We start from the raw sequence: 11000 nt of genomic DNA on the forward strand, positions 1-11000 counted from the left end.
CGGCAGTAGATCCAGGGTTGCCCGGCCACCTCCCTCTCCTGACTGCAGTGTGGGAAGAAACGCAGGACGCTGGCAGGCACCAGACCGTGCCCCGCCCCTGATCCACAGTGTGGCTTTGAGCACACCACTTTCCCTCTCTGGGCCTTGGTTTTCCCATCTGCAAAATCAGGGCACGGATTTTGTAAGGGCTCGGAGGGAAATTTCATGGATTGGTTGATGATCCCAGGCTGCCGTCCTTTAGGAGAGCTCCTCCCTCCAGAGGGCTCTTGGACCTTGGGGATCCCAGGTGGGAGCCTTCATGGGAAGCGGAAGTGAGCCCTGAGACCTCTGCAGGCTTCTCTCCTACCTCTGAAAGACTGAGCAGGCAGCCTGGTGTCTCAGACACTCCTCATTTCCCTACTTCCCTTCAACAGGGTTAGAGTTCCTACGAAAGCTTCGCTGCCATGCAAGAAGGCAGAATGCTCTCCCACACGGAGACGCACCCAGACAGTCCACGGGACACATGTGTGCATAAGCCCGAGTGTGCTCAAGCCCCTCCATACCACTGGCATGGCACTATGGCACTCTAAGCAGGAGCTCAGAGGCCTTCTGGGCCAGACCTAGGGCAGCCCTTGCCACTCCTGAGTGACAGACCTAAGTCTGGGTACCAGGGCAGTGAGGACTTCCAGAATGTACACAATATGGCAGGACCCACTCTGCTTCTTGTCCTTCCTCCAAGTGCCCACTCAGCATCTTAAAATGGAGATGTAGCCTAGTGCAGTGGCTCACACCTATAATCCCAGCACTTTGGGAGGCCAAAGTGTGTGGATCACTTGAGCCCAGGAGTTCAAGACCAGTCTGGGCAACATAGCAAGATCCCACCTCCATAAAAATTTTTAAAAGATTAGACAGGCATGGTGGTGCATGCCTATGGTCGTGGCTGCCTGGGAGGCTGAGGTGCGAGAATCACCTGAGCCTAGGAGTCCAAGGCTGCAGTGAGCTGAGATTGCACCACTGCACTTCAGCCTGACCCTGCCTCAAAAAAAAAAAAAAAAAAAACAGAGAGATGCTCCCAGCTTTCTTCCGGGAGCAAGGTGTTCCCTTCATGCCTTGGGATTAACAGTCAACGCCGCCCCCTCTAAGCCACTTATTGTGATACTGACATACTTCAGTGTCAGTACTAGGGAATGCTCCAAGTCCCAGCGTGGCTGGGACCACCCTGGTGCCTTCCCCCTCTTCAGACTCCCCAGCAATGTGACAACTGAGTGGGGGGTGACACTAGGTCCTCTGGTAGGTCAGGAGCTGTAATGACCCAGTCCTGCCGGGCCACCCTGTAGCATCACGCTGTGGCAGGGAGGCAGGGATTGCAGGCACCTGAGTCCTCCTCACACGCTCAGCTGACCCCACAGGTCCCTGACCTAGGCTGTGTTTGGTGCCTGTCCTTGCATATGGCGGGCAGCAGCCAGGCCTTGTGTGCAGCACTGTGTCACAGCCGTCTCGCTGTCTGCAGGACTGTTACCGGTGACAGCAGCTATGTGCCTGGCCCTTCCGGGAGCTCAGGAGGGTCCTGCTTACAGGGCGAATTTTGTGCTGAGACAGCTGAGAGGCCAGGTGTTCAGGGCGGCCCAGGAAAACCAGCCGTCAGCATCTCCTGCCCACACCTGTCCTGAGGTCAGAATGAACTTGAGTCCAGCAGGCTCCCAGAGCCAGAGAGCTTCTGCACCTGCAAAGCCCGGGTCCCTGCTTCAGGCTGAAGGTAGTGGGGACCTGAAGAGAATGCATACAGGCGCCTCAGACTGGACACAGCGGTTGCGGGGGGAGCGGAAGGGAGCCCCTGGGCCCACCCCACCCACTCCACCCTGGCAATTCAGCTTGAAACAAATGATTAGCCTCACTGTATAGATCCATGTTTCTCTCCTGGGCATGTCGGTTCGGTAAAACCCCGTTCATTTGAGCCTCACTGTGACCTCTAGGACGCTGGCCAAAGGGCAAGTGCCGCCAGGCAAGGGGCCTGGGAGTGAAATCGTGGGTGGGGATAGGTGACAGGGGTGTTGAATCGGCCCGAGCGGTTCTTTCTTTTCGAGTTAATTTCGCATTGGTCTCTAGAATGCAAGCTTGTCCAAGGCGTGGCCCAAGGGCGGCATGTGACTGAGGAAGGTTTTGAATGCAGCCCAAATTCATAAAGCTTTCTTAGAACACTGAGGTATTTTCGCGATTTTTTTCTTTTAGCTCACCGGCTGTCGGTAGTGTTAGTGTATTTTATGTATGGTCCAAGACAATTCTTCAACTTCAAAAGACGGAACGCCCCTGCAATGGGACGCCAGACACCTCTAAGAGTGGGTGTAGGCCTCCAAAAGTGTCCACATGATACTTCCAGAAAAACTTCACATGCGGAGGTGTGCAGGAATGTGCGTGCTGCTAGAAAAGAGGCCTAAGGGGTCTGCCCAACGTCCTGAGAACCCGAGAGAGCAGGGCCCGCTGGGACAGGCAGGGGAAGGCCTCGGGAGGGACACGACGGTCCGGCAGCAGAGCCTGCGGGGCTGGAGGAGGCGCCCTCCTCTCAGCTGCTCTTCCTGCCCCTTTCGGTGGCGAGGATGGATGGGGCCCGGGGCTTTCGGCGGGGCCCGAGGGGCCGGCGAGGCTGCGGCCCTGGAGCCCCCTGCCTGGCAGCCATTTGGGCCCCAGGGAAATATCGGCGCTTTGGCTAACCGAATTATTCTTTCGGTTTGAGCCAGCTCCCCTTTTTGAGTCAGATCCGGCGGCAGGGCCAGAAAAGCGCTTTCTGAAACCCCAGCGCGGTCCTCGGTGGGGGTGGAATGGGGTGGGGTGGGGGGCGCGGCTGCGCCGCTGGGCGCCCTCCCCGCCCTCCCCCCTCCCCACCCCCAGTCCTCCCCCCGCTGCCCGCCCCCCAAGCCCGGTGTCGCCCCCTCCGCCCCCTGCCGCATCCCCGGAGCCAGTGCCCACAGGGGCCAGGCAGCCCGCAGGGGTCGCTCACGGCTGGTGTAGGGGCTTGGTCCACCACGCTAGTACTTAGGGCACCAAAATAGAAAAAGAATAATGCTTGGAAAGAATCTGATGTTTCCGAAGGAGCATCGAAAATCGCCGTTACGGGAAAAGTCAAACTCTTGAGGGACTTCCTTACACTAATTTAACTGTCCCGGGTTGTTTTTATTTCTAATTGTGCTGGGGGGATGGGCACCATGATCTGTTTTCAGGGCTTAATGCCCCCTCCACGGTCCCTGGGGGACCTCGGGCCTTGGTGCCTCTCCAGGACATCCTGATGTCTCCGAGGTCCCATTTCAACTCCCTGGGGTCCCGGGCTGCCCAGCTGTTATTTTGCAGAATTTCTCTCCCACAGTGTCACCAGTAGTTCTGCTTATCGCTCCTGCCACTGAGTCACAAGGGGAGGAGGGGATTTCTGAGCTGTTTCAACACTTACCCAGAATATTAGGGGTTTCATGCAGCCCTTGTTTATTTAAAAAAAAAAAGAAAAGAAAAGAAAGAAAGAAAAGAAAGCCCCAAAGCCAACAAAATATGACACACACGTACAGAAGGAGGGAAGGCAAGGGGGTGGGGGCCTTGCAGAACCAAATGGCCTATCTGCTGAGCTGGGGCTGGAGCTGGAAGTCAGGTTTCCTGTCCCCACTCCCCCAGCCTGGGCCCACCCCGTGCCTTCTGTTTCACCCAGGGCTGTGGAAACCAGCTAATGTTTATGGAGCACTTCCTCCCGCCAGCGGGCACAGTTCTAAGCCCTTTATAAGAAATAGCTCATCCAATGCCCGTAATTGCACCCGGAGGCGTGAGGGCTGTTATTGTGCCTGCCAGCCGGTTTCATAGATAGGAGACAGCACGGAGAGTTCAACTGCACTGGGGTACTTGGGTTTCCTGTGGAGAAAAATTTGCCCATCGCTTTGGCACAGAATCTGTGCCAAGACAGATTCTCCTCAGCCAAGGCAGGCCTCCGAGTCCCCAGAGTCCAGCTACAGGATGCCCAGAACCTCCCTCCAGCTGAGACAAGCTGGCCAGGGGCTTGGGACCTCTGAGCTCCTTGGGGAGCTGAGGGGGCGCTGTCCTGGAGTCCAAGACCTGGGCTGTGCTCACTACCCCTGGCCAGGATTCAGCAGCAACACAGATACCCAGGAAAGGGGCTGTGGCCTGAGCAGCCAGCCTGCAGCCATAGGGAGGGTGTGACTCCAGCAAAACTCCAGCAAGAAGGACGGCATGTGAGGTCAAGTCCCCAGCATCTAGAATGTGCTGCCCTTGACAACTAGGAAGCGCTAACCCCTGGGGAAGAAAGGGCAGATGTTGCCTGGTGATGGAGGGAGATGTGGGATAGGGGTGGAGGTGGGTGCATGGCCTCTTCCTCCTCCCTCTCCTCTGTGCGCTTCATTCTCCTTCTGTGGATCTTCATTGAGCACCTACTGTGCACCTGCCCTCAGTGGCCTCTCACTTCCTCCTCTTCCTTCCCAATTCCTTTACCAACTGTGAGATCTTTTGAAGCGACTGTGAGACCTTGGATAAGTCCCTTCCCACTTAGACCCTCAGTTTCCTCTTCTGGAGGAGCAGTGGCCGGGGTTCTGCAGCCCTTTCAGCAGCGTAGTGTGGGCAGATAGTAAAGACCACTCCTAGCTGGAGACGAGAGGCTCGGGAGCTGCTGGCCAGTCACATAATGGCATGGGGCTGACCACAGGAGCATGATGTGGCACATGCCCTGCTGGAGGTGTGTGCTGAGACCCCTGGGTATCTGCCTCAGGTGGGCCCTTGAAGGATGAGCAGAAGCTCACTAGGTAGATACAGTGGGAACTGCCAAGCCCAGGAAGGTTCCTCCAGGCCAGAGGGTACAGCCCATGCACACACGCAGCTCCAGGAACAGCACGAGGCACTGGGGCAAAGCCCTCCCAGTGTGGCTATATTGCCATATGTGCCAGAGAGGGGGGATGCCAACCTACCTCCATGTCCAGAGCTGTCTTTACCCAGGCCCAAGGCCCAGCCCTCTGCCTTCAGCCTCCACGCAGCCCTCTGCCTTCAGCCATGGCCACTACCACTCAGGAAGATCTGGAAGAGCCTGCTGAGGCCAAGGCAGAGAGAGAGAAGGCAGTTTTAACAGAGCAAAGTCCCTCAGGCCGGCCCCATGGCTGAAGACACCATGGCATAGGCGGGCAGCTGGGGTGAGGGAGGGGGGCTGGACAACCCTGTGTCCTCTTCTAGGAGTCCAGGGCAGGCCAGGGTGCCCCAGATGTGGGGAAGAAAAAGCTTCAGGGGCTTCTTGCAGGCTCTCTGGTGAGTTAGTGTATACATATGTTTGTGTGATCCTATGTGTGAGCTGTGGGCTCCTGGCATGCAAGACCCATGCATAGATGCACAGGCGTGTGTACACAGCTTTGCACACTCGCATCTGGGCGTGCAGCAGCAGAAAGGATGCACAGCAGGTGCGGGGAGAATGAGAGAGCTCTTGGGGTGTAGACGGAACCACTTAGACCTGGGTTCACCTTGGGTTCTCCCTGCCAGGTACTGTTTCCAACAAAGGTAGTTGGGATGTCAGGCAGGGAGGGTAGCCCTGCCTGTGGCAGGTGCCGGGTGAATGATACCACGATGATGAAAGCAGGGGCCTGGGCTTCAGGTCGGGGCTGCAGTGTGGGGGAAACACAGCAAGAGTATGAAACCTCTGAGGGATCAGGGTTCTTGGAGCCAGCTGACCCCAGGCCATTGCAAGGCTGAAAGCTTTAGTTTTCATATTCGCAAAGTCCCACGAGTTCATCTGGGGAGAAGGAATTAGAGCAGTCCCTCCCCCAAAAGCCTGGGCTTCCAGTATTGAAGGGGTTAGTGGGGCCCACTCAGATTGGAGATGAGTCACTGACTTCCCCACAATTCCTCCCTTCATGCCCGCATCCTGGCCAGAGCCTAGGACCCCACCAGGAACCTCGGAGGGCCTTTACAGCTGCTACCGGAAGACCTGGAAAGCCCGATCGGGAGTGGGGCCTCAGGGCCCAGCCCCAGGTCATCAGGGCAAGGCCTGAAGAGCACAGAATCCACCCTGCAGAAGTTCTGATGCCACCGGCGAAGGAGGCTGTTCTCATGTAGCTGCCACAATAGAATGACCAGTTGTTGAAGGCTTATGTTATTTCTCACCCTCACAGTAATCTTGCAAGCTAGGTATTGCTAACGCCATTTCACACGGGAAAACTAAGGGTTGGAGACAGTGAATAACCCATCCCAGGTCATACCACCTGCAAGGGAGGGTACCCGGATTGCAAACCAGTCCACCTGACTCCAGAGCCGGGGAGGTTTCTGTTCTCTGGACTGGCTGAGAAGCTCCCAGGGAGGCATGGACCTCTCCTAGCCTGTCGCTGCAGGAGTCAGCGTGTGGTGAGAGCCTGCCTCAAGTGTTTGGGGCCCGCCACCATAAACCTGAGTGATTCCACACGGCCTAGGAATGGCTGGGAGGCCATTAGGAAGTCTCCAGGCCTCTTTAGGGCTACAGAGGGTGAGATGACGTCTGTGTCCTGCTCACAGCTGAGACCCAATTCACATTGTGGGTCCTGGCTCAGAGGGTAGGCGTTATAATGAGCCTGAGGGCAGCTTTTTTTTTTAAGTTGGGGTCTCGCTCTGTCGCCCAGGCTAGAGTGCCCTGGTGCGATCATAGCTCACTGTAGCCTTGAACTCCTGGCTCAAGAGATCCCCCTCCCACCTCAGCTCCGGAGTCACTGGGACCACAGACTTGCACCACTGCCTCCCACAAGGGTCAGCTTCATGATCAGCAGCTCTCCCCAGGTCACCATAATCCTGCCCCCAGGATGCGGAAAGTGGCGCTGGCAGTCACCACCGCCTCCGTAAGTCTGGCAGATTCCCAGCCCTGCGTTCTCCAAATACAGGGCAACTAAAGGAAAAAGGGGGAAATAGAAATTAAGGCATCACCCCTCACCACTTTCCAGTTAGTCTAGGGGGAAATTGGTACCTCTCCAGAGGTTTGGGGACCCCTCTTTCCATTCCCTGTGTCCCCAGGCCGATCCCCAGCCCTTTACTCCAACGGTAGACCTGATCTTAGGAGGGAGGGGAGACACTGAAGAAAAAAAAAACAAAAAAACAAAAAATAGCTGCCCCCAGGAGGGACAACGATTCTCCCAAGAGCAGGCAGTCCCGAACTTCTCCCAGCACCCTGAACAATGAGGTAAACTGAGGTGTGGCGGGCCGCTCCCCCTACCCCTGCTGGCTGGATGCCAGCCTCCACTGCAAGCCCAGGGCTCAGCTGGCAGGGCCCCGCATGCAGCCCCTGCCCGGGGCAGGGCTGAGTGGCAGAGCGCAACAGCCGCGCCCCCTTCCTGGCCGCGCTCCTGCCCGGGCCCCTGGAGCCTGCCTCTCCCCCTCTGATGTAAGCTGATATTTTAATTCTCTTACAAGGAATGGTGTTTAGAGAAATGACTTAACCGGATTACTCATCGTCTCTAATGACTTGGCCCGACTCCAGCGCTATTCCTAGACGTGACGCTTGAGGCTTTGATTCTTTCTCTCTTTCCTTTTGCTCCTTTTTTTTTTTTTTTTTTTTTTAAATACCAAGAAATTACAGCCCTGCCTACGCGGAGGCCCAGCCCCTACACGCCCCCTTTGCATGGTATCCTGGGAGATGGAGTTCTGTCCTGGCCCCAGTGATGCCCCCATCCCCAGCCCAACTCCTCGCCCCTCTCCCGCCTCATCTTGGTGGGAGATGGGCAGGGTGTGGCTGTGCAGAGGTCATTTAACCTCTACATGCCTTGGTTTACTCTTCTGTCAAATGGAAGGGTCACCTGACATACAACAGAGAGTGGAAGTGTCAGTTGAGACCTTATTTTAAGTAAAAGTGTCACAGAGACCCAATGGTTTTAAGAGATTTCTTGTCCAGTGCATTTTGTGCTAAGCACCAGTCAAGACTCACACAGAGCTTTAGTTACCCTGACCCTGGGACTTACCAGGGCCTGGCCCTCACCCAGCCCAAACTTACTCCTTCCTGTCTGTGGACGAGTCTGTGGGCTTGTCCAGCACTTACTCTCTGGTTCTCAATTGTAATAAGGGGATAGATATAGATACAGCGCCCACTTCAGAGGGCTAGAATGACATTGAAAGAAATACTCCATGCAAGATGGTGCAGTGTGTGTTAGGGTCAGCCCTGGTCCAAGGCATTTTCACCCCTTTCAGCACAAGGCCTTGGCTGAGTAGCTGGAGCAGGGACTGATTCTTAGTAGCCTGTGAGGTTGGCAAGGGCCACATCTTCTGCTCCACAAGGATACGGACTTCCTCCTGGTTGTGGCTACATCCCAGGTCTAGCTCAGTGCTGGCACATAGTAGGACCACACAACACATGTTGGATGAGTGGATGACTGAATAAGTGGAGCATTATCCTGCTTTCCACGGGAGGGGCCTGAGGCCCTGACAGGTTAAGTGTCCAAGGCCACACAGCTGGGCTGTGTCTGAGTGGGAATGAAACCCCCAATTTTCTCTCCTTGCCCTCCGTTCCCCTCCCCCAGGGGAATTCAGCTTCCACCCTTCAGGCTCAGGAAGTTCAGAACCATGGGTTTCTACCCTGCTGGGACACACTGGGGAGATGTGGGGTGGAGAGGGGAAACCAGCCCAGCCCTGGCCCAACACACGAAATCTTTCCAGATTGGCTGGAGGTTGGAGGGAACCTAGAGCCAGGTGCAGATGCAGCTTCCAGTGTGGACAAAGCTCGGGAAGCTGGTTTACACGCGCCCTGGGGTACAGTGGCCAAAGCTCTTTCAGGCAGGAAGTTGGCCCTTGGTGATCTGGGACTCACAACCACCTCCCCACTCCTTCACCCCCAGCAGTTCCCCAAAGGCCAAAAGCTATTCTTGTCTTTTTCTAAAAGAGGCATTTGAAACCATGAGCCAATTTTTTCCATTCCTGAGCTTGGGTATCATCTATTTCGGGCATTTGTTGTTTTCCATGAGTTGCAAATGCTGCTGTGAAGCTGGCCTTTCCTGGACAGCTAGCACGGGGAACGAGGAGTTAGGCAAGCAGGGCGGGGCCGCGTTAAAAATACTTCCCCACTTCATTTCTCCTTTGAAAACAAACCCCCAGGGGCCTTTGGCAACTGCTGAGCCTGGGAACTGAGCTTCCCAGGACAGAAGACTGGCTGTGCATTCTGTTTCCTGAGGGCACTGGATGGGTTTGCGGGTCCCAGAAGAAACAAAAGCACTGATTTTGCTGTGTGACTTTGGACAGTTTGCTTAACCTCTCTGGGCCTGGTGACCTCCTTTCTAAAATGAGACCAGGTGGACAGATGATCTTGAATGGTCCCTATATCTCTGAGAGCTCCAGGATGAGAACCACCCCCGGGGCCAGATTTTCTTCCTAGAAATGGGCTAACAAGAGGTGCTAGGACATGGAGGTGGGAGTTAGAAAGCAACTTTTAGCTCAGTCTCTGGGAATACTTTGTGAGCTCCTTAGTCCTGAAATTGTTCTAAGGGGGTCTATAATGTTCTCAGCAGGATTCATGTAATTGCAAAAAGATTAAACGCTATCAAGAGGAGATTAAATACACTGTGCTGGGCACACAGCCCAGCAGTTCCCAAAGAAGCAGATCTGTGTTCCAACAAGGAAAGTCTGTAAGATCTAGCAGTGATCGAAAAAGCAAGTTTCAGAATGGAGCAATGAGAATTGTATCGTTTCTTTAAACACACACAGAAAACAAAGCTATCTATTTTTCTATACCATGGATACATATATAGTTTTGAAAATACACATAGGGAAAGTTCTGGAAGACTTCACCCAATCTGATGGGTCTTTACCTCTGGGGCAGGGAGGGACCTGGATTTGGTGTAGCATCAGAGAGGGCTGAATTACTTGCATGTTTTTACAGGACGAATGTGTTTATTTATAAGTGATGGTTTGTTTTTCTTATTATTAAGACACACAGAGAGACACCAGGACACTGAGGGGCTAGCTGACCCCCTCTGTAGGCACAGAGGCGTCCTGGCCTGGGATCCTGTGGTTGGAGGGTGCAGGAGGAGGGTGGCTTTGGGCCGGAGTGGAGGTGTGTGAGATGGAGGCTTGAGGAATGGAAGTGTTTATGCTTTTAGCCAGACGAATGGAGATGTCTGTTTTCTGCAGGATTTACTGGCCATTGTAAATTACTTTCTATTGCAAACAGTTGCCTCAGGAAGCAATTAAATTTAGATCCTATCGTTCCCAGGCTGGCACAGGCAGGTGTTGACTTGCTGAGGCTTTGCACAACAGCCCTTGTCTGTCAGAATGTGCCCAGCTGCCCGGATGGCAGAATAACCCTAACTCTTGGTGGGATGAGCTGCTGTCTTATAAGATAGTGAGTTCCTTGTCAGTAGGGGTATCCAACCCACAAGTGAGGGGTTGGCCTAGATTGTGACCCCGGGGGCTGCATCCAGAGCTCCATCCCCAACCTTGGGCATAGTGCCTGCCAATCAATGCTTCCAGAATGGACAAAGGTGCTTCCTGATGGCATCCCATCATAGTGTCTTCCACCACAGCCTTAGCTTTCCTGGAGGGGAAAGTGGCTTGTAAACTTGCCAAAGTGGGATGCATTGTTATAATTACCATTATGATTGTTCTGGGTGTCTATTACCAATTCTACAGGTGCTGGCTCTTACAAGCCAACCCATTATGAGGTAGACAGGGGATTTATCCTGCAGAGCCCACAGGGTCGTCTGCTCTAGACTGAGCCTGCAGACATCTTCCATCCCAGGGCCAAAGGGCAAGGGCCAGGGTTTCAGGTTCACCAAACTGCAGCCCTGGTCCCTTCGTTTAGTGTGAGGAGGGGCAGCAGTATGATGAGTGGTTAGTAATGGGTGCAAAGCGGGTGGGGGGATGCCTGGGTATGAGGGCTCCTCTTCCTGGGTCTAGCTCTGGCTCCAACACCTACCAGCTGTGCTACTTGAGCTAAACTCTCAGACCTCAGTTTTACCCTATAAAATGAGGACAATGATGGTGTCAAGTGCATAGAGCTATTATGAGTATTAAAATTCATCAACAAAGATTTTTGTGTAGCTTCTATGTGC

At 54.5% G+C, this 11000-nt stretch overlaps 1 long non-coding RNA gene across 1 annotated transcript; it reads right to left on the reverse strand.

Moving 5' to 3' along the window:
* Positions 1-3126: 3126 nt before the first annotated feature.
* On the reverse strand, positions 3127-7484 carry LOC109025696 (uncharacterized). Its single transcript, XR_002004621.1, has 3 exons — positions 7405-7484; positions 4929-5044; positions 3127-3370 (listed from the first exon to the last, which is right to left on the reverse strand). It is a non-coding gene; the product is annotated as an uncharacterized lncRNA (long non-coding RNA).
* Positions 7485-11000: the final 3516 nt, after the last annotated feature.

This window comes from Gorilla gorilla, chromosome 12 (genome assembly GCF_029281585.2).
Source record: "Gorilla gorilla gorilla isolate KB3781 chromosome 12, NHGRI_mGorGor1-v2.1_pri, whole genome shotgun sequence".
NCBI classification, from domain to species: Eukaryota; Metazoa; Chordata; class Mammalia; order Primates; family Hominidae; genus Gorilla; species Gorilla gorilla.